Source organism: Lissotriton helveticus, chromosome 9, assembly GCF_964261635.1.
Source record: "Lissotriton helveticus chromosome 9, aLisHel1.1, whole genome shotgun sequence".
NCBI lineage: Eukaryota > Metazoa > Chordata > Amphibia > Caudata > Salamandridae > Lissotriton > Lissotriton helveticus.
This window is the reverse complement of record NC_136070.1, coordinates 43016673-43042576: the sequence shown is the minus strand read 5'-3', so window position 1 is coordinate 43042576 and position 25904 is coordinate 43016673. Positions and strand designations below refer to the sequence as shown.

Genomic DNA, 25904 nt, shown 5'->3' with positions numbered 1-25904 from the left:
ATTAGATGCCTAAACCCATAAATCTTTATTTAACATGTTCCTTTAATGCACAATTCATATGCTAACGTATCTCTGCCATAGTTACACGGTTGCCCATGTGCAACACCAATATCAAAATGTATTTTTAATCAACACACATTTGAATCCCATGTGCAGCCCCATTCCCATGGGCAGCCATGTTCTGGAGGAGTGGGCCACCTGGGTACTCATGTGGTCATGGCAGCCATGTTTTGAAGGAGTGGGCCACCTTGATGCTCGTACGTTGTTGGCAGCCATGTTCTTGAAGGAGTGGGCCACTTGGGTGCTGGTACGCTCATGGCAGCCATGTTTTGAAGGAGTGGACCATCTAGGTGCTCAGGCGCTCATAGCAGCCATGTTCTGAAGGAGTGGGCTACCCGAGTTCTCATGCGATCGTGGCAGCCATGTTCTGAAGGAGTGGGCCACCTGGGAGCCTGTGTGTTTATGGCAGCCTTGTTCTGAAGGAGTTTGGCCACCTGGGTGCTCATGCGTTCAGGGCAGCCATGTTCTGAAGGAGTGGGCCAACTGAGCGCTCGTGCGTTCATGGCAGCCATGTTTTGAAGGAATGGGTCACCTGGGAGCCCGTGTGTTTATGGCAGTCTTGTTTTGAAGGAGTGGCCCTCCTGAGTGATCGTGAGTTCATGGCAACCATGTTTTGAAGGAGTGGGCCTCCTGAGTGCTCGTGCGTTCATGGCAGCCATGTTTTGAAGGAATGGGCCACCTGGGAGCCCGTGTGTTTATGGCAGTCTTGTTTTGAAGGAGTGGCCCTCCTGAGTGATCGTGAGTTCATGGCAACCATGTTTTGAAGGAGTGGGCCTCCTGAGTGCTCGTGCGTTCATGGCAGCCATGTTTTGAAGGAATGGGCCACCTGGGAGCCCGTGTGTTTATGGCAGTCTTGTTTTGAAGGAGTGGGCCTCCTGAGTGCTCGTGAATTCATGGCAGCCATGTTTTGAAGGAGTGGGCCTCCTGAAAGCTCGTGAGTTCATGGCAGCCATGTTTTGAAGGAGTGTGCCTCCTGAGTGCTTGTGAGTTCATGGCAGCCATGTTTTGAAGGAGTGGCCCTCTTGAGTGCTCGTGAGTTCATGGCAGCCATGTTCTGAAGGAGTGGGCCAACTGAGCGCTCGTGCGTTCATGGCAGCCATGTTTTGAAGGAGTGTGCCACCTGGGTGCTCGTGCGTTCATGGCAGCCACGTTTTTGGAAGGTGATGGTGCTATTGGGCTACTAGCCCCTAACTGTTTGACACATGCTAACCTAGAGTCCGTCATCTGCACTGAAAACGAAAACACGCCAAGCCTTCACTGGAGACAGGAATGGGGAAACCTCAGACATGTTGGATGTGCGCCAAGGCAAGCAAATAAATCAGCGCTGGGTCAACCCGCACTCCGGAGCTTTCATTTAAAGCATAAACTTAGACTGCGCTGAACTCGGAGTGCTTTGTAAAACATTGGTTATTTCTTTAGGGAAACGCGCAACACCACCACAATAGCATACTGCGATCCCACACGAGCTTGTGGTGGCGGATGGGGTACACCACCAGGATGACGGGTGCCCAAGGAGGTGACAATCCGCCCGAAGGAAGGCCGATTCCTGCACGGAAAAGAGGTGCATTTCTAACATTATTTCATTTTCCCTTTGACTTCATGGCTCTGGCAGCGGGAAAGGTTACTTACTACTCATGGAAAGTATGAACTGCAGCTATGTTGTCTTTCATGTCTCAACGATAGTCCTCGGTTAAAGGAAAATAATGCAAAAACAGAGCAATGGATTGGCGTACCCTGAAGGTGCACAGGTCTCGCGTATCTCAGGCGCGCAGATGCAAACCTGTGTCCCAGGGCTCAGAGGACGCTTCCGCCTGGGTAGTAGTTACACGTGGGTGAACGCTTAAACGACGGATTACAGAGTGGTAATGGGTAAATGAAATAGGTAGCAACAGCATTGTTGTATCAAAAAATGGCAGGACATGTTGAGGCCCCCTTTTTGCAATGTTTATTCTAATTGCAGCCCGCCTGATGCCAAACTCTCAGTACCGGTGCTGAAACAAAAATCGTTAACTATGTCTTTCCAGAGCCCCCATAAATAGTTAATATGTCGCTGGGTAAAGAGAGGGAGACTCAGAAGTAGAGGGTGACAGAGAGGAAACAGGCTGAGAAATGGAACTAGACAGAGGTAAACTAGGTAACGAGAAAGTTTCCTTTCCCAGGAACCCCCTTGGGAGTGCCTGGGCAATTGCCCACTTTGCCAATGCCTTGAAACGTCTTTGGGTAACAGTATCCAAAGCTCACACTGCTGTGTCAGGCTGAGGACAGGTCATGCAGGCCGAGCTAAAATTAGATCTCCACTCTACCTTGGGGGCGACTCCTTGCCCCACGGACAGCTGAGCGTGGCCACCTTCAAGGACTCTGCATCTTTTGACATCACAGTTAGCAAGAAGCATCCGGGCTTCCAGGCTACCCATAGCCAATCACAATGCTGCAATGCAGCGTTGTGATTAGTCTGAACGCCGTAGTTCTGCACTCAGGCAGGGAATGGGAGCCTGGGCATGTTCTCCACCCAGGCTGTAATGGAGCCTGGGTGGAGAACATGCAAAGTACGCATGACTCTTCGGGTCGGCCAATCAGTCATTGTGTACTCACAGAGTGCCCACCACTCCTCCCTCCTGCTCTGAGAGCAGAGCATGTCCACCCCACCCCTACAAGATGCGTCAGCATGATCAAATAAAATGATAATAACATCAAGTTATTAAAAAAAAAATCTTTTTTTTTACACTGTGAAAAGTAGTGGGGCGACGGTCCTCCGCCTTGGAGGAGGAGCCATCACTGACAGTTAGTGACCTGCGAGTAGAAATTATGTTTATATGAAAGGCAGACAGTAGCAAATGTTGTCTGAAATCTTTTCCAATGTCAAATGAATGAATGAATGAATGACTACATATTTGTATAGCGCATGGCTACCCGAAGGCATCCCAGCGCTTCCAAGACCCATTCATTCCTAGAAGCTTTAGGCAAACAGGAAGGTTTTTAACATCTTCCTGAACCTAAAATGGTATCAGGAAGATAATTCCAAAGCTTTGTGGCCTGTAGGGAAAAGCGTCTGCCGCCCATGCGAACTCTCTTTGTCTTGGGGGTGCACCAGGAAAGAGGTGGGGTGTAAATAGTCATCACAATTGCACCAAGAAACCAAAGTAAGCAAAACAGACATCCCCAGTGTATTTTAAAGAGGAGTGTGCAAAATTAGCATTATTTGCTTTGCCATAATTACATGAAATTATGGGGAAATTATGTGAAACGACGTGTAATTATGCAAAATCTGAAACCGTCATTTAGCAATATATTATAGTGCAAAATGCGTGCTCACGTCAATTTTTGAGTGAAGAAGCAGTTTTCCCGAAACAAAGAAAATAGCACAAAAACACAATTGCTGCAAACAACAGTCACTCGAAATCTTGTTCTTCCTGTTGTTCCCGCAACCACCTGCTATTATTTTGTAGTGAGTAGCAGTGTAATAATGCAACATGGCATAATGAAATAGTTTCATGAATTATGCGTAACAAGTCTAACATTAAATACGTGAAATTACACAAACTAGCGTCGTGATTTAAAGTTCGGCCAAGCCTGGTTTACATGGGTGCTCCCACCAAAAAATTTTTAGAAAAGAAAGTGAAACACTAAGGTACCTAATATTTAAATGAATTTGTTTAGCATGACCACTGACCTGGTCAGTGTGACTGCTCTCCCCGTGCAGCTGCACCACCAAGCGTTGACCCCTGAGCCCCGTGAGCTCCATTGTAGGGGTTTCAATGCCCTACTCCACCTGCAGGCTCCTGCCTGGGCCTTATCCCTGGTGGTCCAGTGGCAGAGCCTCTCTTGATTCTTTTTTCTCTTTCTCTTTTTGCTTCTCTTTCTGTTTCCTTTCTGTTTATTTCTGTTTCCTCTCATTTCTCTTTTCTCTTTTTCCTGAGACGGTTTTCCACCTCTGCTGCTGCCCCCACGGCCCTTCTCACCCCCCAGTGTGCCCATCCCATCTCTCAGCTGTAAGATTCCTACTTAATGGTGGCCGCTGTGCTGGGGCGCCAAAGGCAGCCCCAGCCAAAGGCAAGCCCGTCTGTGCCCATCAGCAACCCTACTGCCACCACAAGCAAGGACCCTGGTCCTCCGACCCGCCTCCACTATGACTCCAGCACCCTCCACGCTCTCAACCCCGGATGCAGCAACAATTGGCAGCCTTCTACGCCGAGGAACACCCAAGGCACAACCTCCTGCCAGCACTGCCGCTGCACCTTCTGTTCACCCACCTCCGGACACCAGCAGCAGTCCCCAGCCTTCCGGACCTCACTGCTCACAAACCACTCAACTGCATCCTCTTCAACGTGTACTCCCTACACATTCATGCTATAGAAATCTGGGACCTCCTCAACACCTGGGCACCCAACATCGCCTTCCTGACAGAAACCTGAACCAACGCCAACCCAGCACCCAATATCGCCACCGCCATTTCCGACAGATCCCGCGGTAGGACTGCCCCATCTGCCCAGGAGGAGGTATTGCCATCGCCCACAAAATCCCTCTGCATGATGACCACTGGCCCGGATGACACTACAACCCTCATGGAGCACCTCCACTTCCAGATCAAGACCAACTCTCAAATGGCTCTCCGTAGGACCCTCATCTACAGACCACCCAGCCTCCAAACCATCACTGACCTCATCGCACACCACACCCTCACCTCCACAGACTACATCCTACTCTGAGACCTAAACTTCCACCTGGACAACCTCAACACCACCACCCTCTTTAGAACCTCGCCAATATAGGATTGAAGCAACTAGTCACTGCCCACACACACACACAGCAGGGCACACACTTAACCCCATCTTCTCAGAAGGAAAGAGCATCACCTACAGCTGCACCACGGAACTCCTCTGGACAGACAACCACTACATCCACTTCTCCTTAAAAAAAAAAAAAAACAAAAGCACACCCACCGCCTTCTCCGAAGAACCTGGAACAAAGTCACCAAAGACCAGCTCACCTCTGCCCTCATCAGCACCACTCCACCGACTACGCCAGACACTAACAGCGCGGCACACAATCTCCACAGCTGGATCACAAACTATGGCAACACACTCGCCCTCCTCAAGACTGCCACAGGACAACATATCAAGAATGCAAGCTGGTTCACCCCTGCACTCTAAGAATCCAAAAAGGGTAACACAAGACCTCAGAAACACGCACTGCCTACAGAGCAGCCACCACAGCACACCACCAACTCATCAAATCCACAAAGAAGAAAACCTCCAAGACAGAATCCTCACCAATGCGCATAACACCAAAGAACTCTTCTCCATCATCTAGGAATTTGCCAAATCCTGCAGCGAAACAAAAGATATCCCACCCTCCCGAGACCTGTTCAACCGACACAGCACCTTTTTTCACCTCAAGAATAAGATGATCTACAACAATTTCAATAACCAAGACCTCCGCACTGCTCCAGCTCCCCCTCAGCGATGCCACCCGACAAACCCTGCTTACTTGGACCCCACTCACCACAGAAGACAACTTAAAGACCATGAAGAGCATCCACTCTGGAGCACCCTCAGACCCTTGCCCACCCCACATCTTCCACAGAGCTGCCACAGTCATTGCACCCAATCTACGCTGGACGGTCAACTGCTCCCTCAAAATCCACCACATTCCTGACTGTAAACACACTGAATTCAACCCGCTCCTGAAAGAAACCCCACAGACCCGACAGACCTCAAAAACTTTAGGTCCATCTCTCTGCTTCCATTCGCAGCCAAGGTCATTGAAAAGGCCATCAACACCCAGCTAGCAAACTTCATCAAAGCCAACAATGTCCTGGTAATCTACCAATCTGGATTCCTCAGCAACCACAGCACCGAGACCAACCCACTCACTGCCACCGACAACATACGCTCCCTCCTCGACCAGGGCTAAATGGCAGCCCTCCTTCTCCTGGACCTCTTGGCTGCCTTCGACACCGTCTCGTACTGCACACTAGCCACCCGACTCTATGACGCCAGCATCCGTGGAAAGGCCCTCGACTGGCTATGCTCATTTCTCACTGGCAGAACTCAGAGCCCTACCTCTCGGAACCAACAACGGAGTGCCCCAGGGAACCTCCCTCAGCCCCTCCCTCTTCAACATCTGCATGGCCTCCCTCGCAACCATCGCTAGAAACCAAGGGCTCAACATCATCTCCTATGCCGACGACATCCAGCTTATCCTCTCCCTCACCAACTAACCCAACATCACGAGTCACAACTTCCAAGAAGGGATAAAAGATGTTGCTGCATGAAGAAGAGCTGCCTGAAAGTCAACTTCAAGAAAACAGAAGTCCTCATTCTTGGCTCCACCCCCTCCACATGGGATGACTCCTGGTAGCCCCCTGCCCTCGGAAACCCCCCACCCAACGGACATGCATTAAACCACGGCATCATACTAGACTCATCACTCACAATAAACCACCAAATCAACGCTGTATCCTCAGCCCGCTTCACCACCCTCTGCATACTTGAATGAAAAATGTTCAGATGGATCCCATCCGAATTCAGAAAAAGTGTCACATGCACTCTCATCAGTAGCAGACTGGACAACAGCAATGCTCTCTATGCCGGAATCAACCGTCCAGAACGCCGCAGCCAGACTGATCCTAGACATCCTTAGTTGCAGCCACATCATCCAATACCTCTGCTATCTCCACTGGCTCCCTATCGAAAAAAGAATAACCTTCAAACCCCTGTAGGAAGGTGGATACCTGACTATGTTTACCCCAGATTATTTGCCTTGTGTTTAGCTGGTTTTCGACTTAGTTGGCCTGGGATCCTGCTAATCATGGTCCCAGGTTATCTGCTCTCTCTTTAAATGGACTCCATGTACCCTAGGTACATCACCAATTTGGTACTGGACACCTTGTCAGCCCCTGTACCATGCACTATAGGTGCCCAGGGCATAGGTGCATCCAAGGCCTACCAGGGGCTGCAGCATATCTTTTGCCACCCCTGGCTAGTACTTAAATCGACACAACTGGCTGTTCACACAGCTGGGGCAAGGTGGTGTAATCGCCCCTTGCTTAGATATAGTATACCTATGTCTAAACCTATATGTGGACACATATATGCCAATAAGTCACTCCTATGGCAGGCCTTAACAATCCTGGAGGCAGAGTGCTTGGTTTTATGTGAGATGGTGCTCTAGCATGAGCTGAGCCTGTCTGCAGTGTTCGGAACCATTTCCTTACTGCTGTTCCAGTGATACTGCCATACCATATACTCTTAAGTGCATTATAATCCTCGCGGTAAATGCTAACTTTGGTTTGGCTTTATCAAAACATGTCGTGTTTGGTGTCACACATTTTGGAATACTACCCCCTCGCCAATTCTGGCGACGGGGGTAGCATTCCACCCTTCGAGAGGGAGAAGACATGTTACTTACTGCAAATGCGGTTAATCCTAACCAGAGCCCCAGCATCACAAAATGGATGCTGCTGCCACAGACACATGTCTGACCTCCTGCTGCTGACTGAAACTTGGCAGAGGACGCCTGGACAAAGGGTTTCCTGTCACAGGGAGGTGTCACACCACCCCAGACAGGAGATAGTGGATTGTAGCAGGGAGGGTTGAATGAAACTAGACACTGCCTGGGGCGCACAAGGTGTCCCTGGGCAGATTCCAGTCAAACCGGTTCTGGGGCACTCCAGCCCCAGTCTTGGCGGCAAACTGGACAAAGGAAAGGGGTGTAACCACCCCCTTCCTGGGTCCCACCCATAAGAGGGACCTAGCAGGTAATCCAGCCCCCAGATTTGGAATATAGGTGGGAGCAGTGCCAATGCACATCAGATTATCCTGACTGAAACTTATGAAACGAAACTCTGGACCCTTCGACATCCCACTCGACGTGGAAGACTGAAGAATCTCCCCTGTGGTCAAAGAGTGACCACCCTGTGCAAACAGGCACCTTCCAGCACCTCAATATTTACTTTGTTGCAGTTCCCGCCGGAACTCGAGCAACAGAGATCGACAAGAGCCAGCTTTCCTGCCTTCCAACAGCCCGATCCACAGTCTATGCAGAGCTGAGACCCGTGGAGGCAACCTGAAGCGTGGGAGCGGCCATCTTGGAGGAACAACAAAGCGCTGACTGTGCAGCACCCGAGGCTCCCTCGAAGCTGTGCATTGGAGTCTGAGAAGCTCCAGCCCCGAGCAGCTTGTGCACCGAAGCTCACCCCTCCACACTCGACGAGTGCTGCGTGGGGCCCTTTTGCATTTTCCTGCTCGACGCGTTGGTCCGGTCGCTTGCCCCTTGGCTAGTGGCCCCAGAACCGACGAACCTACGAATTTACACAGCTGATCTGTTTGCTCCAGATTGGCCCGCGCTCCCCTGAAAAGGAGCACCCGCTCTGACCTTGCTGGTCCGAGTGCTAAGCCTTCTTCGAATCCTGCGTGGGTTGCCCTTGCCAAGGCTTGTTGACTCCGATCCGGAAGCCAACACCGCCGACAGCGAGAGCCTTCGTGGGACAACTCGTGCTCCACTCCAGGACATCCTCGGTGCCCCAGAGTCCACGTGGCAGTGGAGACAAGGCACCCGACATCAACCTGATTGCGCCCGACATTGCCTGGTTCCTTCCTGGTTCCTTCCTGGTCACTGGCTAGTGACCCAGACTCTGTCCCCTCTGCTTTCAGGTACCCTTCAACTTCGATCCACCCTTGGATCGCACCGGACACTTCTCTTCTGGACGCCTGCAGCATCTTCATCCTCAGGCACCATCGAACTGCGTGACGAAACCCGACACAGGTTGGCACCCGCGTCCTGTGGATGAGGTAACTTACTAGCGCCGGTGTTCCCACACTGGTACACACCTCTAGTGCCTAAGTCTAAAGTTTGGTAATCCTAGTCCAGTCGGAAGACTCCTTTTGCAATAACTTTGTAACTTTTACGCACCATTGACTTTACATTGGTGCAAGCCGTGCTTCCCGCACTGCACCCGAATCCCGCGGGCTACTCCTGTCCTAACTGCTGTTAGTCCAGTGTAGTCCCAGCGATTCACAAGGCCCTAGGCCTTACCCCTGATCGATTAGTGATTGTTATACCACTTTTTTTATATATGGTTTGAGTGGCCACCGGCCTCATCCAAAACGTGCAACTTGTCTATGTTATACTGTGCTTTTATTTAAACGCTTGTGCTTCATTGCTCATAAAGAGTAGTGGGGATTATTCTAAGAATAAATACATATATTTTGATAAATATATAACTTGTGTGGTGTCCTTTCATTTGGCATTACAGGATTGCATATGGTAAAACAGCTGGCTTCACATGTCCTTTGGAGTTAAGCCTTTAAGGCTGCTTAGTCCATGCTACCCCTAGGATAGCTTGTCTATAAGGTTGACTTACAACCACCACCATAAGGGATTGTTTGGACTGATACAAGGTGCCCACAGAACTGTGGACATCATATACCAGGCCAACTTCTCACAACCCCTCACTCACGCATACAAGGCCCTCCACAACACCAGGCCAACATACCCGAACAACCGTCTCTCTCCTTCCACACTCTCCTTCCACACACCCAGAAGACACCTCCGATCAGCTGACCTCTCTCTGGCCACCATTCCATGCATGTACAATACCAGAACTAGAGGAAAGTCCTTCACCAGCCTCAGAGCCAAGATCTGGATCGACCTCCCCCTCCATCTCGGGCAAGCCCCAACACTGCTCCAGTTCAGCAAGGCCCTCGCGACCTGGCTCTTCAGATGACCCCAGCGCTCAAAGGAGCCACCTCCTCGCCTCCAGTGCCTTGAGACCCTCGTGGGTTTAGTAGTTGCACCATACCACCCCTGATTGATTGTTTTGTAAAGCTTCTGTTAGAGGCAGATTTGAGGTGACACACTTGAAACAGTTCAAAACTTTCATTTTTGACAAGGAAAACAATAACCTGAATAGCAGTAATGTGGATTCACATCCAACTTTCACCCCGAAAACATTGAATACATGGTAGTATAACTGCAGTTTTCAGCTCAATTTCCCAAAAATGTTTAAAAATCAATAGGTTGTATAGGCAGTTTGTATAATATGTATTTGTGATTTCCTATCTCTTTTAAGATGTGCATGGCACCTTCCTTCACTTCTACCTTTTGTGTACTTTTTTATTTGATCCTGCCTCTTTCTGGTAGATTCCCTGTCAACACAGTGTGGGTGAGAATCTATGTTAAAAAGCCAGTGTTAGGAAATGAAAAGTTTGATATAGCTCACAATCTCAGGCCAAGGTAATCAGAACTTTACCTCAGATTAAACAAATTGCTCCTGGGCAGACGCAAAAGATACCACAGAATTTGCAGTAACTTTACAGGCTCTGACAGCGCATACCCCTCAAGATCTACCAACATTAACTTGGTCAGGTAGCAGATAAGAGTAGTGAAGATAATGACAAGAAAAGCTATTTCATTACATATGATGTCCTTGCTTCCACATGAATCTTGAGATAACAAGCGCCCTGTGCCAAGAAGACCAGCATACATCAGCAGATGGTATAGTCAACCCAGCATGACTGTTACTCAAAAATGCACTTTAAATAAATGTAGTCATTTGGCCTCCAAGCACCAGCTTGGCATTTTTAGGTATCACCTGTACAGCGCTTGTGCTGTGCTTGTGAAATCTCTTGTATTTAGTATATCTTAAAAGGGTGCTCTTATCAGTTCCCATAGCCGAATTTGTGTGTTAATTCGACTTTTCTTTTTTGATAACTTCCACTGGTTGCACGCATTTACAATACTTCTACTAAAGCTTTTCACACTGTTTAAGTCCCATTCGCTGTCAAGATAAGATCTCTTCCCCCGGAAAAAGCAGACAGCTTCTAACAGTATGCTGGAATGGTTGCTTTTTATTACTTAGTTGTGTAAAACAGATGTTTTAGCCTTGGAACATTTGTGCCATTCCTATTCATGCCTCAGTACCTTTCTTTGCACTTTGTAGGCATTATCGGATTGATTTTTTCAACTTCATCTATTTAGTCATTATGATCACATTCTATATGTTGTAATAAACATTGCACGTTAACAATAAAGTTAATATTCAAGAAATGCACTATATTTTACAACTAAACAGGTAGCCACAAGGGCAGTTACCTTGCAGTTAAAAGGGGCCTGATTTGAATGGTGAAGCAGGTGCAGTGGCAACGGGGCCAAAAGTCAAGGGAACCCCATAAATACAGATTATTGCTAAAATTGTAAATTAAACAGGCAGTCACTTACAGACAACCGGGTCATGTTTTCATTGGTACAGCAGGTGCTGTGACACCAGGAACAAAAGCTCTGGGCACCACACTAAGCCCCTAAAACTGCTATCTTTACTACAAAACAGGCAGTCACAAGCACTGTTACCTTGCAGACAACAGGGTCATGATTTGAATGGTGCATCAAGTGCAGTGGCACTGGGCCCAAAAGTTCTCAGAACTCCTCTAAACACGTAATATTGTTATATTTTATAACTAAACAGGCAGTCACAAGTGCAGTTATCTAACAAGCGTTAGGGTCATAATTTGAACAGTGTAGCAGGTGCGGTGACACTGGGCCAAAAAGTTATCAGAAGTCCTCTAAACACCTAATATTGATAGATTTGACTAAATAGGCAGTCACAATTGCAGTTAAAAGAGGCTTGATTTAAATGATGCAGCAGGTGCAGTGGCACCATACCCACAAGTTATCATAACTCCACTAAACACCACATATTGCTATATTTTATTACTAAACAGGCAGTCATAAGTTAGGGAAGTTATTCTGCAGGCAACAGGGCATTATTTGAATGGCACAGCAGGTGCAGCGGCATCGGGACCGAAAGCTCGCACCAGGCACCCCACTAAACACTTAATATTGCTATATTATATTCCTAAACAGGCAAGCACAAGTGCAGTTACCTTGAAGACAACAGGGTCATGATTTGAATGGTATTACCGGGCTCAAAAGTTGTCAGAACTCCTCTAAATAAATAATATTGCTATATTTGACAACTAAACAGGCAGTCACAATTGCAGTTACCTTGCAGTTAAAAAGGACTTGATTTGAATGATGCAACAGGTGCAGTGGCACTGGGGCTAAAAGCTCTAGGGACCACACTAAACCCAGATTATTGCAAAATGTTACTACTAAACAAGGCAGTCACAAGTGCATTTATCTAGCAGGCAATTGGATCATGATTTGAATGGTGAAGCAGGTGCAGTAGCGCCACGCCCAAAAGCTCTAGGCACCCCTCTAAACACCTAATGTTGCTATATTTTACTAATAAACAGGTGCTGCTACCTTGCAGACAACAGGGTCGTGATTTCAATGGTGCAGAAGTGGCACCGGGCCAAAATTTGTCAATAATTACAGTTATCTTGCAGTTAAAAGGGATTTTTTTTTAAAACACAATTTTATTGAGTTTTTAATCATTATAGCGTATATGACTCATATTCGATCCAAATGACAAAGAGCTATTAACAGTCATGAATATAAATATCATCTCTAAAGTATAAGCAACAGAATGGATATTCGTATATAAGAACTCTAGTTAATACAATGTCATTTTGTCTAAGGAGCAAAAAAAAGAGAATTGCCAGATCACTGATATAAAGAAATATCAGAGTGTTAGAAAACTTGTGGTTATCTAATGAACTATACTTTACCATATTAATACAAAGACGTAGAACTATTCCCCTCCCCCTGTTCACTGGCCCACTAATTAATAGCGTGCAGTTAAAAGGGACTTGATTTGAATGATGCAGCAGGTACAGTGGCATTGAGGCCAAAAGCTCTAGGGACCGCACTAAATGCAGATTGTTGCTAAACTTCACTACTAAAAAGGCAGTCACAAGGGCAGTTATCTAGCAGGCATTAGGGTCATGATTTCATTGGTGCTGCAGGTGCAGAGGCGCCACAGCAATATGTTGTCAGAAGTCCTCTAAGCACCAACTATTGCTATATTCAACTACTAAATAAGCCGTCACAATTGTAGTTACCTTACAGGTACTAGGGACATGATTTCAATGGTGCAGCAGGTACAGTGACCCTGAGGCCCACATCACTAGGAATCCCTCTAAACACCAAATATAGCAATATTTTACTACTAAACAGGCAGTCACAAGTGCAGCTACCTTACAAGCAATAGGGTTATAATTTAATGGGTATAGCAGGTTTAGTGGCACCGGGGACAAAAGTTGTCAGTACTCCTCTAAACCCCAAATATTGCTGTATTTTGCTGCTAAACAGGAAGTCACAAATGCATTTATCTTACAGGCACTATGTGCATGATTTGAATGGAGCAGCAGGAGCAGTGTGATTGAGCCCAAAAGTCAGAACTCCTCTAAACACATAATATTGCTATTATATCAATTAATTCTAATTTTTCCCTCTCTCATTTTGTTTTTCAAAATGTTGCTATTACTTACCTGCACTATATATTGCCATTTTGCACATAAGCAAGTCATGTATCAACAAGGAGAGAGGTAGGGAGAAGGGAACACTCTTATTCCCCACTGGTCATCATTAACAACAACAAAAGAGTGTTCAGAGCTCGTCGGGAAGGACGGGTTTCAGAGTACAAAGAGAAGAAAGTAGAAACACCCTCTTGGTGTTTATAGAAAGCCCTCACTCGCCGACCTGGTCGGTGACATGCTTCATCGTCGGGCCCCACTGGGAGTGGCAGAGTGCCACCCCAGTGTGCTTCAACGCCAGATTTACTGCGGAGCGGGTAATGTGAAGTCATGAGTGGCTAAGTAGTTGTGTAAGTGACTAGAGAAAGTGTAGGTGGTGAGATTAAAAATGCCTTAATTGTATCAAAAAATTCTTTATTGCCTGATCAATAAGACATATTAAAAATATGTGTGGGAAAACTCAGACAGATAAATTGAGTGGCTTGTTTCCTCTAGATTTATGTGCTGGTCAACATGTTTCTGCCAATGTCGGTGTTAAATTACCTGGCATTCGTCAGGACCTATAGTGTAATAAACCCCGGCGGTATGGACGCGCTAAGGCCCACCCTACCAAGGGACCTGAAAGTAAAAATAAAAATACTGTCAAAAGGAAGTGGATGATCCACGAGACCCGGTTACCGAGGGCAGACGCAGGTACCAAGCGGGTGCTAGCTGCTGAGGGCGGTGTGCCAATTGCATCACCACCCACCTCCCGAGGTCTATGGTGTGATAGCTTCACACCTGTCAAGTGCATTTTAAATTTTTGTGTGGTCTCCAAAACTGCGAGAACCTACCATTTTGTTGCACTTCATTTTGACAGTATTTTTATTTTCACTTTCACGTCCCTTGGTAGGGTGGGCCTTAGCGCGTCCATACCGCCGGGGTTTATTACACTATAGGTCCTGACGAATGCCAGGTAAATTAACACCGACATTGGCAGAAACATGTTGACCAGCACATAAATCTAGAGGAAACAAGCCACTCAATTTATCTGGCTGAGTTTTCCCACACATATTTTTAATATATCTTATTGATCAGGCAATAAAGAATTTTTTGATACAATTAAGACATTTTTAATCTCACCACCTACACTTTCTCTAGTCACTTACACAACCACTTAGCCACTCACAACTTCACATTACCCACTCCGCAGTAAATCTGGCGTTGAAGCACACTGGGGTGGCACTCTGCCACTCCCAGTGTGGCCCGATGATGAAGCATGTCACCGACCAGGTCGGCGAGTGAGGGCTTTCTATAAACACCAAGAGGGTGTTTCTACTTTTTTCTCTTTGTGCTCTGAAACCCGTCCTTCCCGACGAGCTCTGAACACTCTTTTGTTGTTGTTAATCATAAGCAAGTCATAACACTTTAACTGACTTTCTTTAACTTACGTTGTACAACTACACAACAAGCTACAACTTACAACAAAACACTGCTTAATATTAATCACACCGGCAAAACCTAATGCATTTGCCATTGCTTGTTTAAACTGCACACACCCTGCTTGAAAATACCAGCTTTTAATTAAAATTATAGTTACATTTAAAAATTCTTCCCACATATTAACGTTCATGTTTTGTACATTAATTAAGTCCCCAAACATCAATTCGCCATTACTTGACATATACTAGGGATACAATGGTCATATTATGCCAAGAATACCCCTTTGCTATGCCTGAGAAATAAAGCATTAAGCAAAAATTTGTCTACAAAATCTCAAGAATGGCAACCTTGTGATAGTCACACCATTACAACGGGCTAACTAACACCACACCTGGAGAAATGTCTCACTTCCCTTTTGGAAATGTCTCACTTCCCTTTTGGAAATGTCTCACTTCCCATTTAGAAATGCCTCACTTCCCATTTCTCACATAAATGTTAGTTTTTTTTTAAATGAAACAAGGTCTTCTACTAGTGCACATCATATGCTTCTCACTCACTGTCATTTGACAACCAAATTCATTACTTTTTTTTACCATTAAATGAGAAAAAGAACGTGTAAATTGGCACTTAATTAGATGTTTTTTTCCAGACTTTTTTTCCAGACTCTTTTTCCATCAGACCTCTTTTCTCTGAGAGTTTTACAGTTAATTCAGATGGTTGAAAATTGCATTCCTGATCAATTAAGAACCTCTCACCACCTAAAAGCCACCCACTCCTGAACCCTAGATACCCCTCCCCACCCTACAGCCCATCAATCCTTAACCACTAAAACCCCTCACCAACCCTAAACTCCTGCATCCTTAAACCCATAAATCTAAAAAACCCTAAACACCCTTCAAAATCTTCCATCCCTGACCTCTAAAACCTTAGTCACCTCTAAGTTCCACCCATCTCTGACCCCTGAAAAGACCTCACCCCTTGTACACTTAACCATGCCCGAATCCTAAAAACCTCTCACAACCCTAAACCCCATACATTTAGTGTTGGGAACTAGATGCTCGGGAGATGTGATAGAACCAGGAGTGGTCATCCAACATGAATGTGTGATAATCAAACTATAAGACGTTATGTTTTATGGTATTTTGATATTTTCTTTTCGATCAGAAATTTGATTTTTTAGAAGAACAAATGTACAGAGTTGCAAATGAGTCAAGATGAGTTTTATGAAACATCTTCTCTCAAGGTTTAACTGAGTGGAGTTAATAATGAGGAGGAATATTGTTGCCGACTATGTCTAGTACACAGAACATACATACATGTCACATGAATAACTTCAAGAATAATAGGAGCTTTTAACTCCATTAAGATGGCTGCCGAGAAAGAGACAGCAGTACAGTAATTAAGTATTTTGTTTGATTTGGTTGTAATGAACACTGTGGTATAAAGAGCACTTTGGACACGGGGGCCCAATGTTGTAAACAAGGCCGTCATATGGCCGAAAGGGGTTGATGTCATTTTGCAGTGGCAGCAGACACTCAAACTTGGTATACTGTATCTGACCCTGCCCCAAGTGGCAGCTGGTCCTTTTATTTGTACATGGCCCAGGCGGCATGTAAACACTAGAGCACTGCTTCACTATATCCCTCCCAACCTTAAGAGGTTTTGAATGGGATGTGTCAGTCACCAGTTTAACAAAGTCTTTGCGTTGGGAGCTGGGAAGAGGGGAAGGGCGCAATTGGTAATATTGGCTGGCTCTCAGGCTGCTCCTGTTGGCACCATCAAGGGCGTTGGTGAGGAAACGTGCGCTGGAGATGCTTCCGGAGTATGGACAGTCAGGTTTTCTCCTCTTTGTGTCACCTGACTGGATGACTGGTCATTCAGGCTCCTCTATACTGTCTGCAGACAGTCGATTCCTTTCTGTCGCTCTGGCATCATCTTCCTCAGCAGTTGATACTGGGGGCAGATGTAATTTCTTGAACCATGATATGTTCATGATGGCCACTTCTCTCCCATTGTGCTATATTCATGGTTCCTTGTTGTTTTGGATGGCCCAAGTCCCTTTTTCATAGGCTGTTGTGCACTTTGAGCCTAGTCGCTGGTCCTTTAAAATTCCTTTGTCATAAGGCCAAAGGTCAAAGCCTTCCCGTCATTGGGGAAGAATGGCACAGTGGCTGTTTTGGGCTCGTAACATCTGCCTTCATGTTCATTCAGTTTTGCAAGTTGCCATGTAAAAACTTACCTTCCTTCCTCGCTACGTCTCTCCTCCGTAGTCCTCCCTCGCTCGGCCAGATGAAGCACACGCAGGCTCCCAGTCAGCCAATCACAACGCTGCCTTAGCAGTGCTGTGATTGGTCTGAGCGTCGCGTTTTGGTGCTCAGGCGCTGACTGGAGGCCTGGGCATGTTCTCCACATTGGCTCCGATGCAGCCTACATGGAGAACATGCGGAGTGCGCAGGACTGTTTTAGGCGGCCCAAGATAGCCGGCCAAGATTTAATTGCGTACTTAGGAGGGTGCTGCTTACCACTTCAACCCTACCCACTCCCCCTGACGCAAAGCTGTGTAAGTAGGTGAAAATAAAATGATAGTAACACAAGTTTTCATCATTTTATTTTCCCTTGGTGTCACTGCAAAAAAAAGCAGTGGGGGGACGCTCCTCTGGTTTAGCGGAGGTGCCGCCACTGATACTCAGAGCTCAACAGTAAGCTCTAGAAGATCTAACTATTCAGCACTTAGCAAAAGGGTTCCCCTTGAGTATCCACAAGCATTAACAAGTACAACAACAGAAACTGGAGTCCTAGAGAATATCAAAACTAGTAATGCCAAGACAATCTATTCCTCACACAACATACATGATGAAGACACGTTAGGCACTGCACTATCAGAGCAGTCCCTCAACTGTTTAGACGTTAGATTACTCCTTCACCAATACAAGAAATGATGTATGAGGGAACCACATGGTACAAATAAGTTGTGTTTTGAAATGTAATGATCTGTGCCCTATTCAAACAAAGCAAAGCGACAGACAGTCAAACATCAATACTGGGCATAAACTGAAGTATGGTTATACACTATTAAGCACAACATTAGTGGATTTGACTTGCAATGCAACTGCTTCACAATTTTAGACAAATTATTGATCATGCCCACGATTCCTCAGTCAATAGTGGACGACTTTAGGAACTCTTCAAATAGGAAACAGCTGCAAAACAGAGACCGGGAAAAACAAACGACACCTCAATTGCAGTTAGACTAAATGAACACAATCTCTGTGTGTGCAGAAATTCACCATCACTCCGAATCTTCTGCATAACCAGCCACATATTTGACATAAACATAAAATACCTTAAACAGTTATATCGCTGCCAAGACAATAGGATCCTGCCATACAACGTCAATAACCTACTGAAGGAAGACCCTCTTATTGTCATCAACTTGGCTTAAATTGACAAGGCTCAAGTAGAGTCAATCAATTACCCAGATGAAACACCCCAGTTTGGCACATATATCTAAAAAGCAGGTTAAAGCTTGAATAAACAAGTTAGGCCATTGTCAAGAAATGGCAAAATGCAGGCAACAAATACTTCAACATTCTTTTTCCCTGTCCTTAAGCCACAAGAAGCAACCCTCAAAAGCACCATAATCAAAGGTAAACCTGGTCCTCAACCTATTGAAAGCATGCCAAAGAACGGAACCACCAATGGTACTAACTCAAAATTTGTGTCAGTAAAGGACATACAGATTATTCAGCAAAAGGCCATGCAGGCTACAGAAATTCAGATGCAGATCAGCAGACTTACTTTGGACAAACCAACAAAATCTATAGGTATTTATCAAAAGCAAACAATTATAGAAGAAGACATTAATTTGCCATCCACATCTGAGCATAAGACAATGTCATCTTGGAGGTGCACAGATCTACAACAAAACAAGCATTTGCAATGCAATAGGTCTCGCAATAGGAAAGTTTGAGCTATTGGTATTGTAAATGACACATTTTTTATTTATGTGTTGGTTTTGAAAATAGCTAAATTAATAGCTTTGTCATTTACAATACCAATAGTTTTAACTTTCACAAATGTGACACCAATAGTATTTGTAATGCAATATGTGCTGTATTTAGGTGACTTAGATGTATTGATATTACAAATAACAATGGCTTTTAATTTTTTTTAATAATCAATACTTAAGTAAAAGTTATTGTAATCTATAATGGCAATAGCTTAAACTTTTCTAAATACCTTTTGTGAAGGTTATGTTCAGTGTATTTTATTGTGACGAAAACACAAGAACAGAAGTGAAATATTAACATATTTTTGTGACATTTGTAATAAAGCATGAAACATTGAGAGAACATATTAGAACCAGTTGTTGTTGAATGGTTACAAAGATTGATGCTGTGTTGGCGCTGAGTAATGTTGTGGTGGCGTTCAGTGATGCTGTGGTAGCGCATAGTGATGTTGTGGTGCCGCTGAGTGATGCTGTGGTGGAGCTGAGTGATGCTGTGGTGATGAGATAGATAGATAGATAGAGTGAGGGCGATAGATTGATGGAGGGAGGGCGATTGATAGCTAGAGGGAGGGCGATAGATAGAGTGAGGGCGATAGATAGACAGATAGATATAGTGAGGGCGATCGATAGATAGAGTGATGGCGATAGAGTGAGTGCGATACATAGACAGATAGAGTGAGGGCGATAGATAGGTAGATAGATGGCGATAGATAGATGGCGATAGATAGAGGGCGATAGATAGAGTGAGGGCGATAGATAGAGTGAGGGCGATAGATAGATAGAGTGAGGGCGATAGATAGATAGGTAGAGTGAGGGCAATAGATAGATAGAGTGAGTGCGATAGATAAGAGTGCACTTTGCCATTACCTAGCAGATGGTCTGCATAAGGGGCAGCTATCTTAGCAAACCCCCTTTCTTTGTCTTTTTTCTGCTGGCTACATCCAAGTATGCCATCAATAACGGCTGGGTGTGATGCAGCACACTCTGTCAAACATATAATAGGGAGACGCCAAAATAGTCCGTGGATGGGTGGGCATTTCTTTGCATTTAACAGAAATGTAGATTTATTATTATTTTTAATAATGTTGATGTTATTATTATGATTGTAATTTGTACGGTATGAAAGGTAGATGTATTATTATCATTTGTATTATTAATGTTTTTCTAAGGTATAAAAGATAGATGTATTATTATTTGTAATGAAATGTTTAAGGCGTGGCACCATGCTTTAGTAACTTTAACTTAGATGTATTAAAGACAGCTTTCAGCAGTGGCAGGTTGATTTGGTTTGTTTCCTTACACTAACTAGCTAGTAGTTCGGTTCCATTTACATGTTTCTCTTATAATGAATCTTGTAGAAAAAAAAAACAGCTTTAACTAAACGACAAGGGTTCATTTTTTACACATATAACGAGTGTATCTGTTTTTTTAGAAATATTGACAATACCTTATCACAGCCGAGTTTATTGATGTAAACAAACCCTTCCAACTTTCTATAGAAGCATAGGCTGCAGTGTTTATGACGAGTACCGCTAATGCCCTTTAGATGACACCATTGAGCAAGCTATTTATTTCAAGTAAATTGGATTCCAAACACAGTTGCCCTTTGCCCTGTTTTCCTATTCAAGACACAGGAACAGTTAAGCATTTTGTATTGCACTGCCATGCCATGGACTACCATGAAATGATCATGGATATAGCCGTGGCGTAGGGCTACGTATAGAACGGCATTCAGTCCTCAAGTAACCCCCTTTCTGTTTGAAAATAATGAGCCATGCGGCACTCTCTATTAGCAATGGAAACAGTGAATGCAGGGAAGCACTACAGACACACAAAAAAATGTGATGTTGTTCTCGTCAAAACACTATTGACACTTCTGTGAATGATATGACGGAGGTAGAAGGCTGTGTGCTTAGGGAATCCCGCTTTGTTTAATCATAACGCGATATATTGAAGCCTGTCTAAATTGCATCGAGGTCCCTGTGACTCATACTGGATCAACTTTAACTTTGCCAAAAAAATGCATCGGACCCGGTGAATATAAATTGCGAAGCAATTAACAGACTATGGCAACGAAGTACTAGGTCGAGACTTTGCATGTGGTGCGATTTTCAAAAAACAATTCCTGCAAGCATGTGCCTCAGAAATAAAAGGCACAACATTAAACAAGCATTGACAGCGCAGCCACAAAAGTAACGCCGCGCGGCAGTTAAAAAAAAAAAAAGGAGACACGGCCTAGCGGCCGTGAAACTGAAAGTACGGCCGGCCGGCCGTGAATAATTAGGGGATGAGAAATGCGCTGGGAGGAGAAATGCAGAGCGCACGCTGAGAAGCTTGTGGGAGGGAGGCTGGGCTGCCTTTGATGTGGTAATGTGAGGCAGGCAGGCAGGCGGCTGGTGGCATTGTGCACGCGCTTTTTAGGGCTTGCGCAATGACTTAAAAAGCGCACATGCACTGCATGGAATCGCCATTGGTTAAACTCTGGATAAGCCACTATAGAGCTTCGCCAGCTATGCGCAAGCGCATCAGCAGGTGAGCCCTAAAAAACAGTAAATAATGAACTGGCCATTAGAAAAACACCCAAAGAAACACAGAATACACAAAGGTATGCCGCAATAGAAGCTTGCAATCACAAAATAAATACCAACACTATCACCAGCAAAAAAATCAAATCACAAGCTTCTAGCACCTCACCACTTTACAAGTCAGCTTGTGATTTTGATGTTTATAATTCTGGGCACCCAGGCCATAACCACACTAATTCGAAACAACTTTGAATGAATAAAAACCAATGGTTGCTCATTCATAGCTCAATTCATATTCACCAACACCCCCTTCATCGGTGTAATGTTTGAAGACCACTTGCCTGGTGAAAATCAAGAACATACTGAGTTAACCTTAGGCCACCAAAATGGAGGTGAGCTTATTACTGACACTTAAACATCTATTTGCCGAATGGATTAAAATAATCTCTAATCACCAACTGTAACACTACCAAGTATTTTAACAAACCAATACCCTTGGCACCCTAATCCACCAGGTAAAGTGTTACACCTGTTGCGAACAAAACACATGCTAAGAAGACAACAAATTTGTCATGGCTACCAGGAGTGCTGTACAACAACAGGTAAAGTGTTACACCTGTTGCGAACGCCAGTGGCACTGGAAACCTCATCTATCTACAAGACAGTAGAATTTATGGTATGCAGAAATTGGGCCTGTGTCAATGCGAGAAAACAAACAAAACACAGGCTAAGAAGACAACAAATTTGTCATGGCTACCAGGAGTGCTGTACAACAACAGAGTTACTGGGGCAAATAGGCAAACTAACTTGATTTTGCTAATGCTAAAACAAAACAAACACAAAGACAGCAGCATAAAGTGTGATACGGTTTTCTCTATAATAATTTGCTCTTTGAACATAGCTGACTGGAAATATTTACAGAGACAACATGATATGATATCATGCATTTATTGGTTTGAAATCATATACCTACAAGTGACTTGGAGGGATGTATGACGTTACTCCGCATACCGTTACAACTACCTACCATTACAACGCGACCATTACAACGCATACCATTACAACGCATAGCGCTTTGGGGTGCTGGATAGTGGTAAGTATAATTTACTATTCTAACTCCAGTCCCCGTGGACCCTAGGGAAGGTGTTGGATAGTAAATTATACCATTCCCTATCCTATAGCGCCCCCCAGCGCAATGCGTTGTAATGGTATGCGTTATAAAAGTCGCGTTGTAATGGTAGTGCGGAGTAACGAATGCGTTGTAACAGGTGCATACCGACTTGGAGTAAAGTACCTACATATTTACTGGGCAACAAAAGAATCTGTAGGCCAGCTACCAAGTTATCACTTACCAGTAGACCACCCAGTGGGCTAACATTTGTTTCAACAAAAATTTATATGAATGTCGAAAAGGAGGAGACTGTTGTCCTATGGAAGCTGCTTCATTTCTCACCAGTAATAATAATAATTTAAAATATTTATTTGTATCCCAGATACAAGCTGAACAAGCATTGGAAATGCAATAGGTCTCGCAGCATTAGAGTTAGTGCTTTTAGAATTGTTTATGGGTTTTTTTTGTAAATCTTTAGCATTTTTGTTTCCTGTAGCCAATGCTAAAGAATTTCAAAAAAAAAAAGCCATAAACATTTCTAAAAGCTCTGAAATGCAGTCTGAAATGCTGGATATATATTCAGTACAGATACACTATATTGTTAATGAAGACATAGGATATAATATGTTGTACTGTATACACACAATTAGATGGGAACGTGCTGTGTGTGTCAGCGATTGAAAGAGACTGCACTCAGAGTTGCTGTGCGCATCAGCGAAAAGATTGCAGAGTAGACACGCAATACTTGTACTAAAGTGTTGTGCGATTGTACTGTAGGCACGCAATTTAAAATCCAGCTAAACGCGTCAGCAGAGTTGCTGTGCGCATCAGCGAGTGAACTGTAAACTAGACACGCAGTTTTAAAATCAAGATGTGCGTATCAGCGAAAAGATTGCAGGGTAGACGACCAAATACTTGTACAAAAGTGCTCTGCGTGTCAGCGAAAGAACGTAAAAGTCTGCACTGGGCACTGCTGTGCGAGTCTGCAAGAAAGCATGGAGCTGCTGTGCGCATCAGTGAGTAAACTGTAAAGTAGGCACGCAATTTAAAATCCAACTGTGCGCGTCAGCGCCGCGGAGTTGCTGTGTGCATCAGCGAGTGAACTGTAACTTATACACACAATTTTAAAATCAAGCTGTGCGTATCAGCGAAAGGATTGCAGGGTAGACATGCAAATACTTGCACAAATGTGCTGTGCGTGCCAGCGAATGAGCATTAAAGTGCACACAGCGTCGCTGTGCGCGTGAGCGATAGAGCATGGAGCTGCTGTGTACATAAAATGGACACAAAGCTGGTGTGCACGTTAGTATTGGCACAAAGCTGTTGTACACGCTGTTGTCCGTCTGTAAAGGCTGCTGGGTGTGTCAGCCAAGGAGAATGAAGCTGGTTTGCGCGTCAAGGTTTCTAGGTGCGCAATCAAAGAGCAACGTCGGGTCAATGCGTTGCACGTTGCGTTCCAATGACGAATTTCTGGAATGCCACAGTTATATGGAGAAGTCCTAAAGTTCACAGAGGAAAGCACAGTGCCAGCACGAGGACGGGCAGTCACGAGCAGGTAGTTAAAGAAATAACATGGAACCACCCGGACAGCGGTAAAGTTAACAAGTGAAAGCGGGATGTAAGTAGGGGGGAGGAGAAGTCTGGGCAGGCAGGATGACTCAGGGGAGGGGGCGGAGCGGGGCAGAGCGGCATGTGGGTGTGAAGAAGCCGGGCCTTTGAAGTGAAGCTAAGCTTCACTTCAAAGGTGTCGGAGGAATGCGGGCGGCTGTGCACGCGCTTTTAAGCTCAATGCACATGCGCATTGAGCTTAAAAGTCACGGGCACTGCAAGGAATCGCCACGATTCCTTGCAAGTTGGATAAAGAGTGGATAAGCCCCCATAGTCTCGCAAGCTCGATGCGCATGCACATCGACAGGCGAGACCTAAAAATCAATGAGATAATCTATTACGCAACACTCATGAAAAATAAGTTAAATAACAGCACAATCGCAGTCTTAAATGATTTCAATTTGAATTTGATGCACAGCAATTTGGAGAATAATTGCCCCCAGAGGAGGTCAAACTGTGGAACATACATGTCTTCGGGCCCGATTCACAAAAGTAATCTGAGAAAAAATCCTAACTTTACAACTTTCGGTATTCACAAAAAGCATTTAGGAGTAGTAAAGTTAGGATTCCTAACTTTACTACTCCTAAACTGAGACAAAATCCTAACGTTACGACTTTCGGTATCCACAAAAGGCATTTAGGAGTAGTAAAGTTAGGATTCCTAACTTTACTACTCCTAAACTGAGACAAAATCCTAACGTTACGACTTTTGCTATTCACAAATGTCATTTAGGAGTAGTAAAGTTAGGATTCCTAACTTTACTACTCCTAAACTGAGACAAAATCCTAACGTTACGACTTTTGCTATTCACAAAAGTCATTTAGGAGTAGTAAAGTTAGGATTCCTAACTTTACTACTCCTAAACTGAGACAAAATCCTAACGTTACGACTTACGGTATTCACAAAAGGCATTTAGGAGTAGTAAAGTTGGGAATCCTAACTTTACTACTCCCTCCTAAATGCTTTTGTGAATACATGACGATGATGATGATGAGATAGCACAGTTATCTTGCTCCCAGGTCGTACATTTATGCTTCAAATGTTCCAGAAGCCAGCACCACATCCAGTAATTCACACGGAACAAAGAGAATCAAAGTATGTATTAAACATGTGAAAAACTAAGATGCTGTTCGGGACAATGGTTGAAAACAGTAAGGACAAGGCTATCTTCTTTAAAATCAGTGCCTTAAGCTGGTAGGGTTCAAGTGATAATGTGCATATATAGCATGAGAAAGAGCATCACAAACGGCACATTTTCTGTCCTTCTCCGGTTAAAACAATGCACATTCCTGATGAATGCATCTCTTTTGCAGGACGGTCTGCACCGACCAGCCTCTCGGACGACGCGCTCTTCTTGGTCAACATTTAGTTTGCACATTTCTAAAATTGCCACTCGAGCCAAAAGCCACGAAGACGGAAAGCGGACAGTCAATGTTTGCACTTGGCCCCCTTGCCCGAAGGCGGGAAGAACAGTGTCTGCAGTCAACACAGCTTGGTAGCAAGGCGAGAAAATCTGGGGAATGGCGATGCAGAGTTCGTCACATGCAGCCTAGCTGCAAAGCATGAATCCGACCTTACAGCATGCCGGAGAATATATTTAAATGGTAAATAAAGCAAAGAGCTGAGAAGAGGCCAGGAAAAAAACAGAGTTAAGAGAAAGAACATTTTCAAAATGAAGCAAAATGAAAGCAAACCACTTCACACTTATTTACTCGTAACAATGAATGTTCAATAAATGCAATACATATTGCAGGTGGGCACGAAATCATTGATTCCCCTCAGCAATACCTGA

At 44.7% G+C, this 25904-nt stretch overlaps 1 protein-coding gene and 1 long non-coding RNA gene across 7 annotated transcripts in view; one reads left to right on the top strand and one right to left on the bottom strand.

Annotated features, from left to right (window-relative positions):
• Positions 1-25904, bottom strand: part of NOVA1 (NOVA alternative splicing regulator 1) — a 635377-nt gene that overhangs the window by 221946 nt on the left and 387527 nt on the right. The window lies entirely within an intron of this gene.
• Positions 1433-25904, top strand: LOC144782610 (uncharacterized). Its single transcript, XR_013601176.1, has 2 exons — positions 1433-1621; positions 25426-25904. It is a non-coding gene; the product is annotated as an uncharacterized LOC144782610 (long non-coding RNA).